The 26,385-nt window shown below is 39.7% G+C and overlaps 1 protein-coding gene across 2 annotated transcripts in view; it reads right to left on the bottom strand.

Moving 5' to 3' along the window:
• The window catches only part of stxbp6 (syntaxin binding protein 6 (amisyn)), a 60,543-nt gene that overhangs the window by 21,612 nt on the left and 12,546 nt on the right, over window positions 1-26,385 (bottom strand). The window lies entirely within an intron of this gene.

The raw sequence follows: 26,385 nt of genomic DNA, 5'->3' as shown, positions 1-26,385 counted from the left end.
ATATTTAATTACAGTGGGGCACCAACCTGAGGCTTCCCCCCTGCCGTGATGTTATGGGACGAATTTTACACCAATCCGCCTACCGTCCCTGTTGGCTATCCAAGACCTGAACTGATTGTTTCTGCGTGATTCCGCCAGGCTCAAAGTGACAAGATTACATTTTTTTCGTGGTTTCTTTCTTTGTTGTCTTGCGTTGAGATTTTTATTTTCAACTTCAAAGGAAGACAAAGTCAGAAATTAATGAATGAGAGAGAAAGACAAAAAAGGGCGAGAAATGATGTCAGGTCATTACATTTTGAAGGGCAATCTCTCAGCTTGAATTTGGAAAGAGATGAAATGCATACAAAACATGTTGTAAGTGCCAAAACTCTGAAGAGTGTGAATAAACGAAGACTTCATAACAACCTAATCTGGATATCATCACGCAATAGCATGCGTCGCCATTTCAATGGTCGTAACAAAGAGCATTCCTCAACACTTACACTCACTTTTCTTCAGGATGACCTAAACTCGTGTGCATGGAAATCCTTAAACCTCTGTGTCAAACCTGGGTCACATAGTATTAGAAAGAAATGGTTACTGACAAACTGTGTGTGATGCTTCAGATGAAGTCAAATATGTTGTTCATCAAAGAGGCATACAGTACACGCCCTGTCTGTCTACATCTTGAAACATCCTCAATAGGAAATGTTTCAAAATTGCTCATTTATTATGCAATACTTCCTCTGAAACTAAATCCAACTTTCTGTAACATTATCCTCCATCAATCATGGTCACTTTAAAAATACAGAATTTCGTTTCTCTGGTCTGGGTGGTCTGGCTTTTTGGTTCCTTGATATCAGTAATCTCTGAATAAAATCATACAATTCAACTACTCAACTAATTTATCTAATATCCCAATATCTGAGATTGTTCACAGCTATTACTGAAATGTTCCGCGGAGTTGGAATGAATACTATCAGTGAGTCATTCCAGTAATTTCTACCTTAAGTCCAAAGAGTGAAATCAAACAGGGAATCAAAGCAATACAGTTCAGGCCTGTTTCCAGATCTCATTTCCTGGCCCATCTGTTCCTTTTTAGATGAGGTTTACTGAAGCCCTGTCTGCATTTAATATGGAGGGAGAGACAGATATTTAATACGGCCAAACTCACTTCAGCTATCCAAGAATAAATATTGCTTATAGCTTTTAAGAAAGCCTTAAGAAAAGGGACAAGTTTTACCGTCATGGCTCTGATGGGTCGAGTCAGAGAAAATATATTTTTGGGACTATACCAGCTGAAGACATTTTTTGAATAGCAGAGAAAATGACTGCACCGTGCAGTACTATGTTGCAGGGCGCTTTGTTCTTTCAGCTTTGACACACTGTCTACTTTTACCAAGATTAAGGCTCAAAAAAGGCATTTGTTTGTTGTTCTGTTTCAAAAGGGAAAACATCTTATCATATACTGAAAAACAGAGTTACATCTTATGGTTGAGAGTGTGTGCTGCTGCTTGTGTGTGTGTCAATGTACGTTACGGACTGGGTAAGGACTACATTCACAATTCCAACCACGTATGTATTGTATTCAGACAGGATTAAAGCCCCACCTGATGTTTTCTGAGGATTGCAGAGCAAGGTCAATATAATATGAACCTATACAAAATGTTTTGAGTTTGATTAAACAGGTTGTCACTGTTAAGTTAGGACCCCTGCTTCATGGGCAGCAGGGATGAATATGACTATCTGAAGGCTGTGTGCTATGACAATATCCTATATATTGTTATCAGTTATCTCTTAAATCACCTACATGACAAACATGTCAAACTGTAGAGCCTGACCAACAGTTAACATTTACAGCAAAACAATCAACTTTTGCTGACTAAAAGGGCTTTGTGCACTGAAACAATAAACTTAACTGAGATTTTTTGTCATTTTAAATCACCTCAAGAATCTAAGTTAAAAGGAAAGTTAAAAGGAAAGGCAGATAATTAAAAAATGACCTCCAACTCATCCTTACCATGATAGCATGATCATGATCACAGAGGCTGTTGCTCAGTTTCAAGCATGTTGATCCTCACAGCAGCAGCAACTCTTTAAGCTTTTGATTTATGCAAAGTTGTTGGGGTACATGATAGATGTGGCATGTCACCAAAGAGGAATGGGATAGTAAAGAGAATCTATCAGTCTGCTAAAACGGTGACAGGCGCCCATGAGGAGCATAAGCCTCCCCCAGACATCTAGACCACAAGTATGATCATGAAGGTCATGAAGATAGTCATTTGAGCCACAAATGACATTTACAAAAACATCATTTTGCACAGAACCGAAGGCTCCATTATGTACGCTCCTTATGGAACAACAACAAAGCCCAGGAGTTATTATCATAGCATTTTTTAATTCCGGCCACAACTGGACCCCTGGGATGTCATTTTATGCCTCTGCTGGAAATATTTTCCAGCCTCATAGCAGCCCCACATTTGCTGTCTACATTCACAAAACGTATCTTAAGATAACACAGATGACATAACCGGATCTCAAAAATGATTCACTGGCAACAGATGTGTGCAATTAAAGGGTTAGTAAGGCACATGTGTATTGTATCAACCTGGAAATCGATGATTAACTGAGGGGTAGATCCCACAATGATTTGTTCAGTAGTAAAATCAAGTGAATAGTGGAAGTTAATCCCAAATATGCAGGCCACGATAGTCACTTAATTTACAATGTTATAAACACTCTCCTCTCCTTTAGCCTTTACTCTTGTTTGAAATCCATTAGTCCTGGTCACTGTAACATTTGGAGAGGAGGATGAATTATTCAGTACTCATTACAAAGCGGTCATGGGAAAGAACAAAGAGAGGGTGATTTAACCGTATAAACATGTAGGATTGTACATTTGGAAAACATTTGTGTGGTAATATATTCAACTAGGGTTCAGCGTGACACATGCCTCTGTAACATAACCTGGATTCACTTTGTGGAGTTTATGATCACTGTCACAGCAGAGGGTCTAGGGTCTATGAGCAAATGATCTGGTACACCTAAAAGACACTGAGTCTGAGTCTGAGTCTCATTTAGTTACATCAATTGATGTATGATGTAATATTATGTAGTAGTGAGGTTTGGGTTTTCACTATTTAAGAAAGTACAATAAGCAGATAGAACAAATGACCCCAAAGGACTGAAATATTGAAAAAACTCAATTTGTCAACGATAACAAACCTGAAAACCAGATCAATAGTTTCCTAAAGTAGCCAATTAGTCCAACTGGCTCACTCACTGGTTTTTTACATAGGTTTTCAGTCACTCAGCTCATTAGGGACTGTGGCTGATTGAATATTGAATACCTATACATCATACGAATATTGGAAGAGTCGAATATTTGGGTCCAGCACTTTGTTTCAAAAGAACTCAAGTCATTTAGGAAATACACTTTACTGCAGAAGCAAAATGAGAAGGTCAATATGAATTAGATTTCTGCACATGTGGTACAGAGGTACTATACGGTAGGTGGTTGATAGGGTTTGCCAAGCTTAGTTTAAAAAGGCAAAAAACTGTCAAGTGTGCATAAAAATGCTTTCCGGCACTTCCAAAAGTTTTTTAGTCACACATTTGAACTTTCTTATATTCAGTGTATTGAGGAAAGATGAGAGGAATCTCCCCAATCACCCACAACTACAGAAAAAAAAAATTGTACTGTGTATAATGTAGTTTTGGATTTGTTGCAGTGCAGCTGGTTACTCCTGCTCACATCTAGGATCTAATAAATGCTAAACACATCCTGGACCAATCTCTGGACTGCACGCACAAAAATTTAACTGATATTGGTCCTCACATTGGACAGTTTCAGGGCAAAATTCCCTGAAGGTAGGCACGTAGCATATTTTCCTGTGATGTGCCATATCTTGAGCTTAAGCCCATCGCTGATGGATCAGAACGAGTTACACTGTAATGTCTGTATGAGAAAAGACAGCAAAGACTTACCCCTGGGGGCTTTTCACACACACACATAGAAACAGTGTCAGTGAAGGGCACAGATTGCTATTCTGACAGGATGGATAACAAACATGCAGGAAAAGTTTCATTTGTTCCTTCAGTCCGTGGGTTTCCATCTGGTCTTCCAATAAATGATGTTCGCAGGAAAACAGCTGGGGGTTGTCAGACTGATACTAAACTATGATATCATTCTTCCATTCCTTCCTTCCTAGCGTTAAGCTCGAGAGAAAATCATTAAATAATCAATTCAGTTCATCTTGTGAAAGTCAAGCAGTGTGATTTCTGAGAATATTGACAAGTGTGATAAGAGATTTCGAGCAGCTAATCTAAAATAGAAACTGTTTTTAAACGGCTGTTCTGACATCATCTTCTTCAACTTCAGCATAAAGATGAGAAAAATGTTTATACACATTTTCTTCTCAGTGTGTGTGTGTGTGTGTGTGTGTGTGTGTTTGGCTTCCCACTAATGCGCAGTGTGTACTGACATGAGACTGTCAAGGAGCCAGTAGGGGTGCTAAGATATGCCCTTAATGTGAAATACCAGAGCAGAGCCCACCCAGCGGCCGACAGAGGAAGTCTCAACAGCAGACCACTGGAGTCCCTGCAGTCTGCTGTCGCCAGGTTGTTCAGCCACCCAGCTGCCTGGAGAGAGTGAGATGCCAACGTGCCAGTCCTCATCCTGTCTAACCTTTAAATCCTAATGAACGCTAAACTTCAACACCCCCCTTCAACAACCCCCCCCCCCTCACCCACCCATACTGCCTGGTGCTGGTTTGACCACCTGCTGTGAAAAAGTTATGTGTAGAGATATAATCTTTATTCACAGTTCTAAAACAGCTAGCGGCCGTTAAAGAGCACAACAACCTTCAGAGACCCAATCAGCAGCAATGACTGTTTGGAAGTATGTCTCAGCTTTACATTACTGCATGTTATACAAGTGTTTAATAAGTTCTATAAATAACAAAGACTGAGTTATCAGAGTAGACCATCAGGAAAGTGTTTCCTAAATGCCATCAATCAGTTTACATACATGTAGAGGAGGCAGGCTTAAGTTAGAAATCAATATTACAAACACACTCACAAATATTTTGTGGAAAAATGTGTCTAAGTAATAAAATAAATAAAAATAAATTATGCCCCTGTAAATGTATATGGATTTTAATCAACTGTCAGTGTTTCTATCATTCATGTATTTGCAATGAATCACGATTTATATCGTTCACCACTGTCATTGGCTCATAGCTGTAGTGTGGACTCATTATAGTTATCGTTCAGGCCTGAAGTCTTACAGTGTACATCCTATTTGCTACAATGTGTCTTTGGAAGACAGCATTTGGTTCTGCATGCACTTTACTTTAAATGCACACCAATTTGCACAAGGTGACAGAGCTGCACCTAATTTGAACTGAAAACATACTGTATGCACTCAACTACATGAGCACCTGGAGCTGATCTGTAGTCAGGAGACTATGTAGCCCAAAAAATACATCAATCATACATAATCCAAACAGAGATTAACATATAATATCGGATGTTGGTATTCAGCAATTAAAATTTAAACAATCCCAATTGTAGAGCCTTGGCCGCTGCCAAGTACAAATTTAAAGATGATGCAAACTTGAAGATTGTTCAGTATGTATAACCAATAAACCTGCAGATCTTCTTTTGCATTTCATAGTAGTTATTCTGCATTCTGCCAAGCTGACATCCATTACACATTACAGGGCAGTGCTGTCCGGTAAATCCATGAATTTGAAGGATTTTTTGATTTCGAGCTAGATTACATGGAAGGAGAACAGGCTGAGACATCCTCCAAACTGACTCAAATCCTGTGGCTTACCTCAGGAATATATGGTCACCTTCTTCAAAACAATGTTGTTTTTCTTACTTTGTGAAAAGCTGGCATTTTAAGGATAAATGGTTTTCAACCAGACAGCAATGAGAGGCAACTGAGCGATCTATAATGGATGTGTGCACCACATAGAGTTACACCCCCAAATTTGTGCCTAGGAGGACATGAAGAAAGATATGAGTTGAACTGAAATGAGAAAGCGCACAAAAGAAGGTCTGTTGGTGAAAATAGAGTCTCTGATGTTCCCTTTGTTCTGAAAAGCTGGTCCTCCCAACGATTCTAAAGGTGGTGATTGAACCAGCAGCAACAGCACATTCAATGAAAATGTGCACAAACTATGAGAGGATGTTTTAGAGACAAGTAGATATATTAAGATCAACAACAACAAAAATAGTTATTAGATGTGATTTTGGTAAGAATCCCTGTAAAGGACAGTCTGTACTGAGCACCACCATCTACAACATTATCTTCTCACTTTTAAGTGACCTGTCTAGTTTATTCTGATGAGCCATTTTTATCATTGCTACGTCTATCATAGAGTTGAACACAGTACTTCAAGTACCATTAAATGGCTCGAAATAAGAAGCACACTTGAATGTGCTTCTCAAACAGTTTTGCAGGAGTGACTACAGGATGGCCCTGGCTACTTTAAGGAGATGTGTGAGAAACCACTACAACATTAACTTATCTTAAAGTGGCCTGAAAAACAAATCCATCTCAGTGTTCTAGCCATGCCCGCTTCATAACATCTTCAGTATCTCTGCACTGTGTTTCTTTGAGTTTATTTTAGTTTTTGACCTGCTATTGGCAAAAAAAAACCCTTAGTGCACTTTATCCTAGTTTGGACAACAGAACTCATAGTATCTTGCATATCTTGCATGGCCGCAGGCTATGTGATTGAATTTCTCAGTGCCATTCCTAAGAAAGGTGTGAGGCGGTGGGTGGGGAGCATATGGTGTTTTTCCGTGTCCTGGTGAGGTTCCCGCCGGGCACCAACTTCCCCTACAGGGACTATTGTAGATACAGAGAAGGACTCCAGCTGCTCCTCTGGGTGACCTTCATTACCACAATTAACATGCATGCCACTCACAGGCACACTAGGCTGGAGTAATAGCTGCAAGGTAGGCATTAGTAAAGAGCGACCAGTGCGTAAAAAAAACTAAAAGTATGTTTAAGAAATAAGCTTATGAAAACTATAGAGAGGGAACCAAACTCAAAGCTAGGCTATTAAAGATTAGATACAGAGAATTGGAATCAACAATTTGTCATTGCCAAATTAAACAGTATTGTATTGTACGGTACTTACTTTAGACAAATGAGGTCATGGTTGAGCATGGATCAATACACAGGATATATTGTACTGCGTCTCTTGAGCGATTAGCATTTAATATAATAATGAGCTACCATGCAAATGGAAACTGTAGCAGGTGAAACACACCAGGCTCAACTCGCATTAATCTGTAACACTACAAGAGAATCAAATAGGTCTTGCACTCCCCCACTTGAGCCTCAGGGTGAGTGAGTCATTGGGGTTATCAAGTGGGAACATCCCTCACCAGTGTTTTCTTGCATGAGACCCTCAACACCCCAAGACGGCTGAATTGCAGAGCAATGTTTTCATTTTTCATGTTATTGCAAGATACATTTCCACAATCAACAAATTGCAAAGGGCCATCATATCAATGCAGGGTCTCATAAAGCTGCCATCTCATGGTCCCATGTGCCCGCTGTACCAGGGCTGTAATAAAGTCTGTCCCACAATCCCAAAATTAACTGCCAATAAAAGAAACAGCAAAAGATGTAATAATATAGATGCAGCCCAACTTTTATCAGGCGACAAGAAAGAACCCTTTTTTGTTTCTGGAATAATGTAGACGTAAACCACAGAGGTACAGATTTTGCAATGATGTAGTTATTGCAACACTACATGTTGTGTTAGCCGGTGATAGAGCTGGGACAATACATCAATATCATATGGTTATAACTATATGAGATTATTGTTTTATATTTGAGATATCGTTATATAGTGATATGGTATGTGTGTTGTTTTCTTTCCTGGGTTTAAATACTGCATTACAGTAGAGTGACGTAATATCCTAAACTTACCAGACTGTTCTACTTGATCTAGCCTAATACTGCCTTTACCCACTTAGTCATTATATTCACATTCATAATAACTATTTATCAACATACGTAAGTATATTTATATTTTATGGAATATAAATGTTTGATTTTGTCACAGAGTCCTAGAATTTTTGAAGCCCTAGCCTGTAAAGTTATAGTGACGCTTCAATGCTGTACTGTAAATCTTTAAACAGTTTGTCAAATATTGAGATGATGTATAAACAAATACTGCAATTTTTTTTTTTTCTAAATCATGCACAAAGTGGCTGGTCAACAGCCATTAAAAGAAATGGAGCTTAATCAGTCAATGAAATTAATGAATGTGCACTCTTTGTCCTTTAAGCTCAAATGTGTCTTCACAAATCTGTCATCACCATTCCTCAACAGTCTGATGAAGCCCAGACTTAGACACAGAAAGTTGGGTTACATCATCTAAAAGGCCAACAATCCGAGTCAAAAACACTCTGCTTTCTGTCAAAAGCCCTGACAATGAGAAATCAATAGGGAGAAAGGATCAGCTCATTGCACAACAGCTAATGGGCACTTTATACAGGAACTTTTGTTTGTTATTGTAAAGCTGATCGATCAGAGAACACAGAGGCCAAACAAGGTGAACACAGAGACCATTACCTCCTACTTCCCACTGCTTCTCAACACAGACACATTCATTTTCATGCCTGATCAGGTCTCACGGGATGAGGCATAGCCAACAAAAACAATGCTCAATTGGTCAGTAGGATGTTCAGATTTGTAATGACAGAACAACTGAGTAGTGCTAGACTGTTGTGTTGCTGACCTCCTACATGACAGAAAACAGATGACCTCCGAAATAACACTAGTCTATCACAGGTATATCAGTATCAGTGCATTATGATATTCCCAGTGTAGTTAGCGACTGCAGTCATTTTAGATTATAAAGTTTAATATTAAACTTCAAAATGTCCTGATTTGGCAATTTCAGTCCTTGGTAAGAACTGCATCAAAATCATTTTCACTCACCAGAAGCCTATTAAATTGTACTAAAACAGTAGAAAATAGTTTATTTAGATAATCTTAGATTGTTGGATTGTACAGTGCAAGTTTTTGTGGGCTGCAGATTTCAACTGTGTAAATAACAATTGATTTTTTGGTGGAGTACATTATTCAAATGGTGAAACAAGGCCAGATGACGCCACTCTTTAAACAAACTGCTAGTTCATATTGTACTGGACACAGCCCTGAACCCATAGAGTTTTATTGACATGGAATCGGCAGCCAAGCCTACGTGAAAGTGCAGTGGTGTTATTCTCTGATGTGACTTTGGCTTCTTGTCAACGAGACCACTTAAAAGCCTTAAGGGCTTCACACCACCATGGTTTCATTATAAATCTCTAAGTGACAGAGACACATGAACTAGCACCTCAGGTCAAACCCTTATTAAAGTATCAAGCATCGATCTTGACCGAATGATGGTCAAAAGAGTATGGTCATAAAACCAAAAAAGAAGATACTATGATCACATATAAAGGAAAAAAAGAGTGTCCTTTTTAATGACCATGTTTCAAATATAAATCACTTCTCACAAACATCAGTTTAAAACTTTGCTGCTATAAAAAAAATATATATTTTCCCAAAAGGAAACTCCGGTGTGACAAACATGCCAGACACATGCAAATGAGTGACAAAAGAAAAAACTTGACTGGGCCACAAAAGGGAGGCTAGTATGCATCTTTCTTTGCTTCAAATCTAAAAAGTCCAGCTTGTCCTTACTATAGATGAGACCGAAATTGAGTCCAAGTACCTACTACTCCTACTATGGAGAGGACATGGGAGATGGAGACCAACAGATGTTCAATATATACAAATACAAAGATATGAAATTGGGAAAGTGAGAGGGGATGTGAACAATGAAAGGGAGGGGAGAAAAGATGCAGGAATAGATACAAGAGCCATTATGGAAACAGACAGGGCAAGATGAACAGATTAAAAGTTATGGGCAAGAACAGTCTCATCTTTTTAGCCCCCAGTCGCTGTTCAGAGTTATGGGTTGCATGGGAGGAGGGAGTAACGAAAAGTCAACTTCATCTGAACTTAAAGCAATTTCAAAGGTCACAGAGCAGGGAATTGGGTCAGAATAAAGCCTCATGACATCTGGATGAACTCCATGTCAATTTCTGCTCTGGAAAAAGTGTTATCACAATTCCTTGAATTCATACGTCAACTGTGTACTGAGCACATATAAAAACATAATCAACATGATGTCAATGACTTGCTAATTAAAAGGTATGTGTGCATCTGTTATTTTGGAGAGCAGATTAACATTTGATACAAAACAGTATTTTCTTTATCAATTCATCTGCGATTATAATCAAACTTTGTTTTGATTATTTCATTTCACAAATCTGATAGGTTTATCAGAAAAGGCCAAACGCAATTTCATATTCTCTCTTTTGGCAGGACTTGCAGCCTATTGGTTCATACCATGACCATAGAGAATATCTTGATTAAAGAACATCTTGTCCAAAAAGAGCACAGCATGACTGATCGTGTTAAACAGACATGGTAACGCCTGCCATTTATGAGGGCGAGAGTGGATAAAATGCTTCCACTGCATTAAAAAAAAACTGAGCAGGTTGATGACTCAAAGTTCAAATGTGATAAGATAAAGTTTGTTTTTTACCTTCCAAATTGCACCAAAACACAAAAATCTAATAAATACTGTTCAAGATCTTTCCCATCTTGGAGCATCTATCTGGTTCAAATAAACAACACCCATGTCACACTGGACAAAAAACCCACTTCCACCCACTAAACATCTGGCTTTGTCATAAATATAAATGGAAGCAATATCATTTACTCATGCATCAAATTACGGCAGTAGTGACAGGCGTTAATCAGCTCCAGTGTTTTGAAGTGCTGCTATGGAGTGAGTTGAAGTTAAGGACGCTGTATTGTAAATAGTTTTTCTGTCACTCTCTGATGAAGCAGCACTTCAACATGATTCAGTCATAGCTGAGTTTGAAAGAGAGACTGAAGTAAGGTGTTAACACCATTTTTTATTGGTGTCTGTGTCACTACACAAGCCTTTCCAGCAACGATTTCAATTTTTACCTCTTCTAGATGTAGCCGGATAAGGTATATGATCCGCTGCTTTCTACTGTTCCCTGTTTTCCCGTTTTATTGTTATCATGTCCGTCATCAGGAAAGCGATACACAAGATAAACAAACTCTCTTGGCATGGGAAAGGAGTCAATAGGCTATTTTTAGCTTGGTTTAACTGCATTTAAAAATCCACAATTTATACGCACTAACATTGCTGTAAATGGCCATGGCCGAAATTGAGAATCTTTAGTATTTTTTTTTACCTTAAACCAGCAAACAAACTGGTTAAGAAACTGCAAAGTGTCAAGAGTTGCAGATGACCTAGTTTGAAAATAATGAAGGCCGACCAGAGATTGCAGACCGTATAACATGTTTCTGTCAAATGTTTCACTGGGGAGAAAATTAACAGTGGAAACTGTTTGCCAGATGCTGCTTCCCCTGCTGAGAGAATAAAGCACACTTCAGTCTAGACTACGGCTTATCTTAAAAATGTCTCTTTCTGATTACCTGACCAGAGTCTGACTTGACCCCGACTACTGCTCAAGATTTCTTACTGGCAAAGAGGAAAATCTCCATCCAAAAAAGCCATTTATTCTGATCTCAACAGGCTGGCTTTTATCTGATAAATGCAACAATGAGTGATATTATGGCAAAGCAGCGTGTAGATGTGAGTGAGTGAGTGCTGTCCTGAGTGTGTGTATTTGCCAAAAATGGGACTGATGTTCCCCACAAGGTCCAATTACTCAAGCTCAGTGGATTCAGCGCTGTCTGTTTGCATCAAAGCAGATTCACATCTAATGGCCTCATCTAAGCAAACAAACAGGGCTGCATTCATAAACAAGCAAACAAACACCACCACCAAAACTGCAATCTCTAAAGGACAACAATGGGGTTGTTCACATGTATCCTGTACGTATCCTGGGTAAACAAAGAGGGACTCTGGCTTACCTGCCAGAACAGAAAACAGCAGCATTTTGGACAAGCATCCGTTGCAGCTGTGCTCATGTCTCTTGGCGCTGCCTAAAAGCTACACTGAGGGGACTTCTCCGACAGCTCTACACGGTCACTCACTCTTGCCGGCTTTTACTTTCACTTCTCACTCTATCACTCAGTCACTCGCTTGCCTGTGGCCTCTGAGGGAGAAAGGATTAGTGAAAGACTAAGTCAGGGATCCAGGAGGCTGTCTTGGACCTTGTCCCAATCTCTCGCATAAGCACCATGCACTGTTAAGCATTAAAGTTGCTGCATGTAAATTTAGCCACAAGCGATGGAGCACAGGGAGCACAAATCATTCACTCCCCAGTGTTAACCTCCCGACTGAAGCAGGTGCAAAAATAAAGTTGTTGCGGAACTGCTGATTAAAACAGTCAATCCTTATTCCTCATTTCCAACACTGTGGATGAATGCAAAATAAAAAATGAATACATCCAATCCAACTCTCTGTACCTCGTCTTATAGACTGTAGCTGGAGCCAGATCTGCTTGTGAGGCAGAATCCTCTCTGTTTTGGGGCTGTAGATAAATCCACTCTCCCTTTACAAGAGACTGATAGAGTTAACTCCAGATGCACTGGCTCAGCAAATCCATTTGCCTCACTTCAAAATCAATACGAGCGGCTTTAAAATGATATAAGAATCATCAGGCCCAGCAAGCATATAACCGTCGAATCAGATACGACTCTGAATTCATTATATCAGTTGGTATCAATCCTGCTATGCCTTATTAGAGTCTTCTCTTACTACATGCCTTTTAAATCTTTCACGTTCCTTCTCGGACAGAGCCCGAGAACATTTCTGCCAAGTCCAGGAAGAAAACTGAATAAGTGAATAATGAATGGAGCCTTACGACACAGTCAACTGTGGCCAGCTCTAATGAAAATACACTTTAACAGACTGTTAAGAGTGACTTCAACATGTTCACTTGTTTTAAAAATGAAGTTAGTACAAATTATCCGTCTTCAGTATCAGAATTCACGTAACTTAAAATTCATTGGATGTCCAATAATAATATGAAATGATAATATGCTGAAATTCATGAGAAATTAGACATATCATCAATAATATCCTTTGAAACTGCTGAGATATCAGTTTGTGGTGTGACTCATGAGTTAAGAAGTCTAATTATACATTAGACTTCTTCTACACCTCGGTCCTGGCAGACAGAGATCATGAATCCCATAGATGGAATGGACGTATCAGCAGTTCTACTTGGTGTCTTTATTTATGAGCCGAAGTGGGGGGCAAGTGTTAAATGTTTGCTTTTCAGAAGTATAATTTAACAATCCTGCCTCCATTGTTCTCTTACTGCAGGGCAGGAGGGAGAGAGCCCACACAAATATTTACTGTGCGAGCTGCAAGGGCTTTTCTGCAAAAGAGCCTAATCGATAATTCTCAGTACTCACCTCAATCACTCACACCCAGTTAACAAGCCAGTTCTTTCTACAGGGCAACGGAAATGCAATTTTATAGCAGAAACTTGGGGCTTTAAAAAAAAGATGATGGCAGCATTTTATTTGTCTTTTTTACACATTCAAGGAGAGGGGGGAAATTGGCACCAACATTATCTCTTGTTGATTATGTTGGCGACAGGAAGAGCCACTTGCATGGTTTCCCACAGGAAATTATTGAGCAGAGGTGGTAAACCACCAAAATCATGATACGTCTCACCTTTGCATTCGCCTTGAATGTTAATGTTTAATTTCATAAAGGAAAATTGTACACTGCACTTAAAAGATGAATAAAGTCATGTAAAATAAAGTCATCTTTAGTTGGCAATACTGCTATGTGCAATGGATAAGTCATGCTCATTTATGTACCTGAAAACCTGAACTCAGCACTGCTTTTTCATGACTATCACACTGGAACACACACACCCTCATGAACTAACTACCACACACAGCAAAGACATTCAAACTGGTGATAATTGAACAGCTAGAAAGGGGGAGCTTGCATAGAAAAAGAATAGCACGTTTCTCTTAAGAGTTTTCCAGCCAGGAAGATGAGTCCTGAAGGTTAATGCATAGAGTTTCCTGTCTAACAAGCTTTCTGCTTGTAAGTGTTTGTTTGTGGTGCTGGCTCAGATGCAGAACGCTTTCAGCTTTATTAGCCCTATAATACAGGTTTACCTACATCTGACAATACACAAAGACTTCTCAATGTTGGGCGAGTAAAGAGAGGACAAATAATACTGTAACAAAACAGGGTTTAAGAGAAAACATCTAATAAATCATTGTACATTACAACTCTTCTATGTCTCTCTCTCACAATATCTCTGAAGAAGGGGAGGAAAATAATGGAGATGCCGAGCACTATGAAACGTCAATGTTTATATCTTTGAGCAGACATGGACAAAGAAGAAGCTGGCAGTTTAAAAATGGCAATCATAAATCGGCCCAAAAACACCTTTTTATTTATGCAGTACTTGAGGTATTAGACACCTTTCTGGCCACCAAAGGAATTGTAAATCACGGAAAGACACACCTCAACACCAGGAGGGTGAAGAAGAAATGTGTGTCTCGCCTTCAACAGAACACGACTCCGGAGATAAGAGCTAGTGTGAGGAGAAATACATTATAGATGATACATTTTCAATGTGGTGCACATAAATGATTGAGCTCTTACCTCGCCCTAGTTATCATTTTATCAGTTCTAAATGCAGAGGAATAAAGTGAAACAATTAGCAATGGACAGACTAAACACACATTATGCGTCATAGTTCCACAGTTCATTGAAGGAAGTGCATAGCACACAAGACCACGTATTTGTCTTTCCATCCAACATCACAAAGAGAAAAGCATTTCTGACTCATGTTACATTTTAAAAACTCAACTCATTACTCTTCACAGTAATAGCTTTCCAAAGTTTACTTTCCATTTTAAACCTCCTTCTTTCCAGTAAAGACTATCAGAGTTTAGGACCCTTGAGATCTTTCCCTCCCTTTCTTCCCCTACTGTCTCTTTCACGATCCACAGCCTCCTCCCCGTCTCCCACTATTTCAGTCTAAGCTGGAATATTCTGTATGCTATAGGCCTCCCTTCTGTCTGGTTGATAGTTTTGTGTATCTCAGATGGTCACTAATAATCAGATAAGTTTTTCATAACAAGCAGAGTCACAGAGGGAGCGTTGACTGAACAGATTTACTGGCTGCACCTGTAGATTAACATGAGCTAGATGCAGCCAAACTCACATTTGTCATTTCTTTCCAATGAAATGAATCACTTTTATTCTTAGAAATATGGTAGATTTCAAGCTTGGGCCTCCTCCAAATAGGTCTTTCATTACAAAGTATGTAAGAGGGGCAAATCTTCTTATTTTATGCATAATGTTTCAAAGACACAAAACAATAAGTCAAATAAACAGAGGGTGGGTGTTGTTGCCAAACGATAATGTCACAATCTATTTAATCACTATCACAATCCACAACCTTAATCTGATCTTTTTTCTCAAAGGCTATACACAGAATTGAATTAGCCATTTAATGTATCCATTTGCATTTGCGTTTTTGCCACAAGTTTCACATCTAGAGTCCTGCTAGCCATAATTCACGTTGCTTTATTTACAAGAAAAATCCATGTAAAGTAATTTTGTGCAATGACCATCTCCATCTCCACAAGTAAGAAAATATTAAAGACCGTAATCTCTATAACTTGTCTGAAAAGCAAATTGGGGAGACCTTAAAGCTGAATTAAATAGAACTCACCGGATCATGAATCCCCTAAAATTAAGTTGAATAGAATGTTCTGTAATGTTTGTTTTAGTAAGAACAAGCACATTTCACCTTTAAAAATAATGTATAATGATAAAAACAACTTACTGTACAGAGAGTCAGAAACAATGCCATCTGGCAGCATTCTAACCATATGCTTTTAAACAGCTGGACACTTTTTGTAGCCATAGCAAAGCTTTGTCAGCCAAACCAATGATGCATTACGCTGGAGGCCTGAAGCCAGGATGATTGTGTAGGGTCACTTTTCCAGCCAAAAGACACTTTGCAAAGTCCCTGTATGCTGATTTTCATCCAACAGAGAGCAAGTTGAATTGTAGAGTCAAGGTCAACACAATAGGAATTCACCTTTAACTATTAAACATTTCCAAATTGTAGCTACTGTTACTGTGTACACAACTCCCATTATCCCTCTACACGGTTCTTTTTTGTCTCCCATGTTTTACATTCCTGGCTTTTCCCCCTCTCAACTCTGTAAAAAAACCAAACATTTTAATTAAGAGAAAGTTAGAAGACCTCTACCCTAATGATGAAGTTTATTGTATTAATCATCTACTTTCCCCTGCCTGCAAACAAATGACTTAATCAAGTACACTAAAGTCACTGCAGTCAAACGGAGACAGGTAAATAAATTACTTGAATACCCGAAGCGTTCTGTATTTGTAAAGGCTTGAAAGACAGATGGCACTGGCCACCGGGAAGACCATTACCAAGCTTGATTTTTTGTGCTTTCACCAGGGAGTGTTGTAACAAAATGTGTTCCTTCTGCACCATATTAAAGATTTGTGTTGTAACTGCAGCTGGCACCTTACATGGAGCAACTCACTGTTTGCAAGTGTACTGCTGCCAGTAAATATTCTGCTTCATTTGAGCAGTTGGCCTAAACGTTTCAGCAAAGCCACATCAACAACAGGTTTAAAGCTGAGAAGTCCAATTCAACCAAGTTAGAAAATAAATGAGTGAAAGGATTTGGCCAAGCTGGAGAGGAAGTATTTCTTTTGCTCATACTCTGACTTCCCAAGTCCACAGAAGCATTATGAGACAACAAAAGTCCTGTTTTTTTTTTCAATTACTGCTGGGAGAACAGACTGTTGCACAGAAAAGAGACGGTGGAGAAAATGTGGGTGAGTTGAATGGGAAGCAATATACTTTGAAGGGATTCCATCTTGACAGAAGAAAGCTGTTAAAAAAGCAAGTAGTACAGAGCTGTTGTGATGGCAAAAGTTTGCCTCCCCAAGTCTACATCACATGCAGCTGCTGAAAGAATGCCAAGTGCAGCAAAGAGGATCCAGGCAATATTGAGGACTTGAATTACTGGGCTAAAGAGTGTTCAGGACACAAACTTGGAATGTGGTTTTCAGGCCAGACCTAAAAACAAAAGAGAACAACTAGTTTCCTTAGTTTCCTTCACTTAGTCTAAAATGACAGGCGTTGACCTGGCCTCCAAATTCCCCAGATCACAATCGGATCGAGCATCCGTGGGAAGTGCCAGAACCATTGAAGCCCCGCCGCGGATCGAACTTGGCTCTGACCCATTGAGGCATGGACACAGGACCTCTAGGATTGTCCTGTGGTGTCTGGCACAAGGGCGTTGGCGGTGGATCCTTTGAATTCTGTGCATTGCGAGATGGGGCCTCCATGGATGAGACTTGTTCTGGATCCATAATGAACAACACTCACATTAAAGTTGTTGAATCATCCAAAGGATAAAAAATGTATCCTCACAAGGCCAATTCGCCCAACAGTACGTGACTACTTGTACCATTTATCTCAGCAACTCCCTGACCTGAAACAGGACTATTTTGCCTCCAAACTGCCGTGATAGACTGCAATAATAGCTTTGTAAAATGTCTAGAATGTTAATGCACTGGCGGGACACTTTGTAATAAGAGAGGAATGTCAATACATTTTGAAATAATATGAACTCTTCTGAAATGAGCCCAATATTCAAACCAATAAAAATATTTTTCTTCATATGAGCTGTTTGTACTTTCATTATCTTCAGACAGTTTTAATACAGCCAAATGAAAGGTGTCTGAAAGTCAGTTGGACTGAGTGACTTTAGTTGCTTATTAAATGTTAGTTGTGAACTCACTCAGTTTGACAAGAACAGAGCATCAGCTAATTATACGGCTGGCTGACTTTTATAAGTCCGGGGCTCTTCGCTCTTTTATTACAGCTCTCCCTTCTTTTCCTCCTCCCCTCCCCTGTTTTCCCTACACTTCACACTGCACAGACGAGAGGAAGGGTCTGGGGTACAAGCTTTGTTTGCACAAAACAAAAGCTGAGAACACCACAAAGATGATTTTCCAGGTACACAGGGAATTGTGTTGACACAGTCTTTGCTCTATTAATGAGCCAACACATTTGGTCAGAGTTAACAGTATTAAAAACATGTGTGGTGTGGTCGTCTTCTCGAATAATTACCTCCTCAATGATCCCTAAGTGGCCGCATCACCTCATCTCCCTGTGCCATTCCCCGCTGTCGTGTGCCATCATTCTGAACAACAACGGTACATCCCAGCAAGAAGGCCAAAAACATAACCTAATCATACTAAACCATTCTGTCAAAACAAGAGAGAGAAGCCATGAAGTGTTCAGGTTAAGAAGAACCACGCCCAGTTCTGTTGTTGTAATGACCAGCTGTGACTGTGTGCAGACACTCTTCATGCGTCAGATCAAAGACTCTTCTTACAGTTCAAGGTCTTTATTTACCTCTCCTATGGATTAAACTAGGGCAGGGCAATTAGGCAAAACACATGATTGTGATAATTAGATCAGTATCAATATTTATCACAAACATCCTGATAATGATTGAAGCCTGAAGAAACCAGAGGGTTCATTACTTAAAGAGCGCAAAAAAGGTTTGGATTACAACGTATTTTGTGGTTTAAAAAATATATCATAGATGAGTATCATCTAAATGACATTTAGGTTTGCAAACATGCTTTATCTGCCTTATCAAAACAATACAAGTTAGCTTGCCTTGGTCCACGCGATCATACCCTCCATGTGATTTGTTGCTTTTCCCATTTTGGTTTCCAACAACTGACAGCATATTTTGAATCTCAATCTCCTGAACTTTGTTGTTTTAAATGCGTACACTGTACTGAAGTGGTTCCACTCTTGTCCAGAGGACATCTACTCTCAGTGGTAGTTCAAACAAAGTCCATGCCTGATTTTATGTGTGTGATAGGCTGTTAAAAATTTCCAAAGCTCATTACCATAATCAATGTCAATTTAATTGCGTTCCCATATTAAGATCGTGTTATTGCCCTGTCCTAGATAAAACTGTGGGCCCTAACCATTACTCTTTTCAAATATAATTGAAATAAATTTCACCCAAATGATTGTGTTCTGGGTTCTAGAACAGTTTCCCTAATATATATCAATAATATAAAGACTACCTACATTTATATGCATATAGGACAGGAAATCTATCGCTACACTACAGCAACTATAAACAATTATAAACCAAAAAAAAGCTATCAGCTCCACACCACAGCTTAACACAAATAACTTCCAGTAGTCGTATATATTCTTTTAATGGGCACAATGAAAGAATACCCAGTCTGTTGTTTCAGCTCTTTCATCTCCATCTCCCATCTCTCTCGTGGAAGCAGGTGTCCTCCTGTTCTAAACAGAGTCCTAAAAAACGAGTGGAGCTGCACCAAAGAAAGAATGAATAGATAGAGAGAGCCGAAGGGAGTCTTCCAAACCATCAACCACGCACTTCCACCACCACACTAATCGTCAGATTTCTTTTAGGAAAAGAAAAAGCTACCAGCTGTTTCTGCTGGAAAACAGGCCACACTCATCCAAGACAAGAGCAGCAGCAGCTGAGATGCTCGCCTGACATGCCTGATGTGTGAAGAGATCAGGAAGCAAAATTGTAGGTTTGTTCTGTGAACCAAAGTGATGTCTGGATAGAAGGCAGGCAGAATGAGTTGGACGGTAAAGGACTGAGGGGGGCCCGATGGAGGAGGATGATGGACAGTTTGGCTTTGGTACAGGAAAGCACTGTGAAGAGAGCTGTCAGAACGGCTGGGGCATGCACTGATTTTCCACCATGCACACGCACACAAACGTGTACTGTAGAGTGGATGAAACACATTCTCCGTCTCTACAGAGAGAGGCTTTAGTATGCACAACAGCACACACACACCTCAGTCTACCTGCAGAGCACCTGAGCCTTTCATCTATCTTGCTCCACCAGCTGTGTTCGCGCATTTGTGTGTGTGTGTGTGAGCTCTATGAGTGAGCAAATGAATGAAATATCGGAGTCCATGCATATGGGATTATGCAGCTGGCAAACTGCATGTCTTTAAAAATCAATGGGCTTTTCTGTTTTCCATCTTAAAAAGTGATCAATTCAAGGAAACACGCCTATGTTCAAATGTTGGTGAATTGAATTAGAGCTCAAATATTATACTGTAGCCCAACAACTGTTACATGGAAATATTGGTATTCCTATGCCTTCCCAAACAACTGGGAACAAGTTGTCACTGATGCAGACATTTCATATAATTTCAGAGGATATTGGCAATTTACAAAAGGGAATGAATGTGACGTAATGCATGTTGACATCCTTTCTTGCAAACTTTTCCAAAGTTTCCAAAAGATGCCACTCCATCCCTTTAATATTTTCACTTCTGCCCTTCACTTCTCTTAGCTTTTACATTCTGTGATAGCTCTCCTAGGTAAAGCTAAGGTCCCTCATCTTTGCCAGGAGGAGGTTGGAGGCAAAGGGTTGAGGAGGAGGCAGACACGATAAGAGAGGGCGAAAGTGAGAGGTGAAGACAGTTCATGTTCTAGAGAGTGGTCTGGCACAAAAATGAGCTGAGCTGCAAGAACCTAATTAGTCTAGATAAAGACTGCCACAGCCCACTGATACAAAGAGGTTTTGATATGGATGCCACGCACACGCGGATGCATGCACATACACACACACATGACTTAACAGGGAATGTGGTATTAGTGTCATGCTGATGTATCTGGTCCTGTGTGAGTGGGCTGCATGTCTCTGCTTTCGGTAAATACAGGGAGGCCAGCATCAGTCACTGGCCCTGTGAGAAACTCACAGAAGGCAACATTCTTCACAACAAAACAGAGACCACCCACACACCCATGCCAGGCTGATCCTCGTTAACAAACATTTGCTCAGACTCCGTGAGATGTTTAAAAAGTTCTGTCAGTTGGAAAAATGCAGAAAATGCTGAGAAGAACAGTATTGAGCTGAACTTAAAACTGTATAGGTTGAAATGTACTATTTCCATCGCTTCATTGGTCCAATTTTCATCTACACTGCCACCAAAATGGACATTATAAGCAATTAAAGCTCACCTGTCAAAAAGTAACAATAATGATAGGCTGAATTTATATTTGAATTGATGAAAGGTAAATGCTAATTGAACAAAATTGTGAGGCCAGTGAAGATTCACACCTTTACCGTATACTCCCCTCAAAATAAAACATGATATCTCCTTAAATTTGGAGTGCTGAATCCCCCAAGATGCTTATATGTATCCACGTGGACTTAAGAGGATCTACTAACCTTGGCAAACACATCCAAAAACTTAAATGTATGTACAACAACGAAACTCAGACTGATGTGTGTTAGAACTGAGTAACCAAGGCTGTAACTGATCTGACTTTCTGATTAGCCTGAGCAGCTTAATATATTAGTGAGCTACACTATCTTCCTGCCCATCTATCTCACTGTGTAATCAATAGCCTTGAGACGACTGATGATGAATGGAGTGAGGTGGAAAGAACGATACACAAACTCATGTGGTAAGTAAATAATCTATATTCTACATGGCCTTGGAGAAAACACTGGTACTGGACTCTGTTACTGAATGTGTTTCTTTTAAAAGAAGGCAGGAGATCTTTGTCCCTCCAACGAAGGGAGCTCACCACTGATGGGTGCAAGATAGATGGGAGTTATTGGAATATACGCTAGTGTCATAAATCACTGGCTCTAATTAAACGTACTCAAATTAAATGATGAAGTACATCCTCTCTACTTTGCATTGTGGTCTCATTGTGATGAGAGAAAGATACACAAACATACAAAATGAGATGCACACCAACCGAGACAACAGCATGAGGTTCTTCAGCATATCATACGTAACACACAGCCTACGCTTAAAATTAAACATGTCAAGCAACCCACATAATAACATGCCTGCATAAACACACCGTGCATGAATACACCCATGAACATGCATACCCACATGCTTCCCACATGGAAATTCACAGATTAGCATAGAGCAACAATGAGTGTGTTTACATACGCACAAGTATCGTAGTAATGATTGGGTTTTTGGATCAGTCTAGTAATGACAAACCTAAATATGTGACCTTGAGTAATCAAAGACAAAACTGCACACGATTATCAGAATCCTGGAAAGTATTAGAATTCTGTGTGAAACAAAAAACTTTTCTTATATTCTCATCCATGGAAGCATCATATCCCGAAGCACATGTAGTAGGGAAAATAAATACACGTAACACAGCCAGACATACAAAGCATGTATAACTGACAGATAACTGGCAGAGGAACATTGGCTTAAATTAATAAAGCAAAGTTAGTTGGTGGAAATAAGCGATTGGTCTTCCATAATATGATTTGGAAACCAACAGATGGCTCCTCATTTCCTTCACTAAACCCCCATAGCCGCCAACCTGTAGCAGTTACACATACAAACACACACAGATGGAAGCAACCAGGCCAAAAGAGGTGCTGAAAATTAGGATTGCTCAGAGCAGAAATGGGCTGGGGAAGGATGAAAATATGTTTTCATGTCAGATGAGAAAAAAAAATGTAATGAAAACCATGTAGACTAATAGGCTGCTCCAGTGAACCTTCGCTGTCTTATCTAACTCATCTGGCCCTCACATCTCTCCTGCCAAACATTCTGTGGGCGGTCCAGTGTTTCAGCCCTGGGGTCTAGCCATAAAGGCACCGCATGAAGCCCAGTGATCAAAGAGAAAGCTCTCACACCAACTTGGTCCATGTTAAGCTTTTGGCTTTGCTCCATCACACTCCTATGTCATATAGTTCCCTGATGTTGTGAAAGTGTTAACATACATTTCTGTGTGCAGCTGAGCAACTCTGTGTGAACATGTATGAGTATGAGGGTCAAAGAGATCTTAAAAAGGTCATCACAGCGGGATCAGCGCAAAATTTAAGAACAAAATGGCCTTGAGAAGTCATCCATCTAAGACAATGATGGAAAACACTTATGACAATCAGAAATAACTTTTATAATACTGTCGATCTAAATAAATAAAAAGAAAGTCTAAAGCAACCTAAGAAAGTGTTTAGTTTTATCGCAAATGTGGTACAATAACTCAGACATCTTTGATAATGAGCATTAGTAAAGACTACATTTGAAAATTATCTGTAAGAAGTCAAATAGACAGCTAGGTAAATGGCATCATGACTCCATACTGCAACATGATCGGAAATGGCTGCCATAATCATCAACGGTATCAGAAAAAGGTTTAGATTTGCTCAAGTGTATCGCATATATCACATAGTCTTGTGAATGATCTGTGTTGTGTTTTCACCACAATAAAACCTTGAAAGATGTGACTCAGACGGAAAACCATCAGACTGTGCGAAGAAAAAGTGAAAGTGAAATCGATTTCATTGCTACTGAGGGAATTTAAGAATAATATTGTTCTGTGTTGCTGAATTACACCTGATTAATTCACCCTGAAGCCAAACAAAAGTTAGCTGTGTGAGCAGAAACAGTCTTGTTGTCCTGGAGCCACATGTAATTCTGAAACAAGAAGCACTGCTCTCAAAGTGGCAGCTGTCCAGACCTTATTGTTCCACTGACAGATGTAGCTCTCCACCTAAGACAAAAAGCCATGTGTTCAACAAACACCCGATTCACTGACTCGGAGTCACCCACTCGTGACAAGACAGCTCAAACTGAATGTTGCGGTTACAAGGTCAATTGCATAACATCCATTTAGCATGTCTGTAGAAGCAGTGATTTGTTTCAAACAAATAAGAAACTTCACAACAGTCTTCTTCAGTCTTGTTTTTCTTGTACTCAGTCAGACCTTGTGACTGCATTACAGCATATGATCGTGGAATTAGAGCAGCAGTGATAGCCTGGTGTTTCATCCTGGCACCCTGCTCAGCTTGAGAGTGAAGTGCCCGTGGCTGTCTATATAGCACAGCTCCTCATACTGTGGGCTTCCTTTAGCTGTGACATACCACAGATTACATAACTCTGCCACTGTATGGCCCTCAGGCCTCAACTATCTGCTACTGCAGCCATGAGACTGTCAGCAAACCCCTTCCCCCCATCCTTGTATACATACACAGTGCTTTCACATAGTTACACACAAGCTGAACACTCAAAGTCACACACATCAGTCTTGTGACCCCAAGGCGCTAGGAGGCAAAGCCTGGTTTCACATTCATGATTTTGCTATACATTACACTCGCAGGAACACACACATACAAACAACTCAGAACAATGCTTGGCTGGCTTAAAGAAATGCCACATGACAATGCCACAAGTGAACTACACAACAGTGCTGGCCTTCACTTCTGTGCTCCCACATGTGATACAAAGCAGCAGCTTAGTCAGGCGACTGCTAGTACAGAGCAGACAGAAAAAAACTTTGAATAAGCCAACTGAAGAAGAATAAACTTGTTTTTTGTTAATGGTCGAAGTCACCCTAAACTGTGCGATTTCTTGATTTGTTTTTGATGATGCAACATCTATTCACACATACAAGATATTGTATTTGAAATGAGAGCAGGAGACAAAATGTTCCTCCTTTGAAAATCACAGACATTGAATCAACAAAAGGCTTTTCAGCACGAGGATGAACAAGCCTGATGTCTCCTGCTCTTAGTGAGCAAAGATGGCAGTGAATGAATGACAGAGGGCCTTGACTCCCACTTACATCCCCCATGAAGCAAAACAGAAGACGCACCTATTCAGCTGTGTTATGTAAAAGGTAAATAAGGTAAGAACAGCCCACAGTCGCTTTAGTCACAGTCCAGGCTTAGGCCTCCACAACCTTACAGAAAAGTTGGAGTAGCACTACAGCAGACATATCTTGCTCTTACCAGATGATGCAGAGGTCTGGGGTGTAAATCCTCCACAGAAGGCAACTTTAAGGCAGCTTTAAATTGGCTACCCTTCAGCGTATCACCAAGGATTTGAGACCGACCCTGCCTCAGTCATTCTGTTCCCCCTATCTAGGTTACACTGACACACACTTACACATTGAGGCTGCTCACATTTGGTATCAACATGCAGTCTGAGTGGTCCGATAAAGTGGTCAACTTTAGGTCCGTCAGATAAAACTAGGTATTAACACGCATCTCGAGTTACCACTTGTGATCTGATTTCACTTCCCCACTCTATATAAAAATAAACACCTATGTCACTAGGACAAATTGCTGCAACAGTTTTTACATGAAGAAAGAAGTAGCGTATCGAGTTTAAGTCTGGGGACTCTCTCCACAGAAATCAAACAAGTTTTCTACATAGATGACTGTTTACTAGGGGTGTAACGATACACAAAAATCATGGTTCGATACGTACCTCGGTTTTGAGGTCACGGTTTGGTTCATTTTCGGTACAGTATGGGAACAAAATGCAAAACAGAAATTTGCTTGTTGTGTATTCAGAACTTTTGTAAACTAAAAATGTATACAAAAAATTACACAAAATATATTAAAAAAAAAAAATGTAATACTGTTGTCAAGTGCTGCCTGGTAATAAGTTAAATAAATGATTCTCAAATAAACAACATGTATATAAAATAAGCTTTCCAATGAATAAAATATTCTCAAACAAAAAATAAATTAAATATTATAAAAATAAATTCCTCACAGCTTGTTAAAGGGCTTTAACAAAACTTTTCCACAAGTAAAGTGCAGCACTCACAGTTCCAGCATGTAGCCCTGCTCAGTTTTACTCAACCTTCACATTTCTTTTCTCAAATCACAACTCCACCACACCTGGGACCCTCACCGATAAAATGAACACCAGTTAAACTGTCACACCAGAAACATGTCTTTCTCCGTTGCAATGTTTAATGAGGAAGCCTCAGTGTTCCCAAGCATTAGACTTTAGCGACAAGGGAGGGTCTTCAAGCTCCGTTTTCTCGCTAGCGTTAGCCACGATGTAAACGGGCTGCACATGTAGCTGCAGGCGGAAAATAAACATGCGCAACTTCCGTTCCGGGAACTCACCGGTGCACAGCCCTGTACCGAACTGAACGTCCTGTACCGAAATGGTTCAATACAAATAAATGTATTGTTTTCATAAGAAAACGATTTTGCTGATGCTCCAATTTTCACAGCTACATTTGGGATTCAAACCAGCAGCTTTTTCGTCAAAACCAATCTCTAATCTATCAATATAATGTCACATATTCCACTCTAATAATTGTTAAAAAAATATCAGATTGTTTATCCACCTCAATTTTGCCAGGCAGTCTAAGCAGTTAGGCCGTCCATTGACTTTAACCAATTTCGGAGCAGCAGAGCTCAATTGGGGCACAGAGGTGAAGGCTGCTGCTGGGGACTTGATGAGACTGACATTATAACAAGTGAATATCACCTGACACTCATTTCCATCTCAA

This window comes from Sparus aurata, chromosome 16, assembly GCF_900880675.1.
Source record: "Sparus aurata chromosome 16, fSpaAur1.1, whole genome shotgun sequence".
Lineage (NCBI taxonomy): Eukaryota > Metazoa > Chordata > Actinopteri > Spariformes > Sparidae > Sparus > Sparus aurata.
The sequence above is the reverse complement of the archived record's forward strand: the minus strand, read 5'-3'. Positions and strand labels throughout refer to the sequence as shown.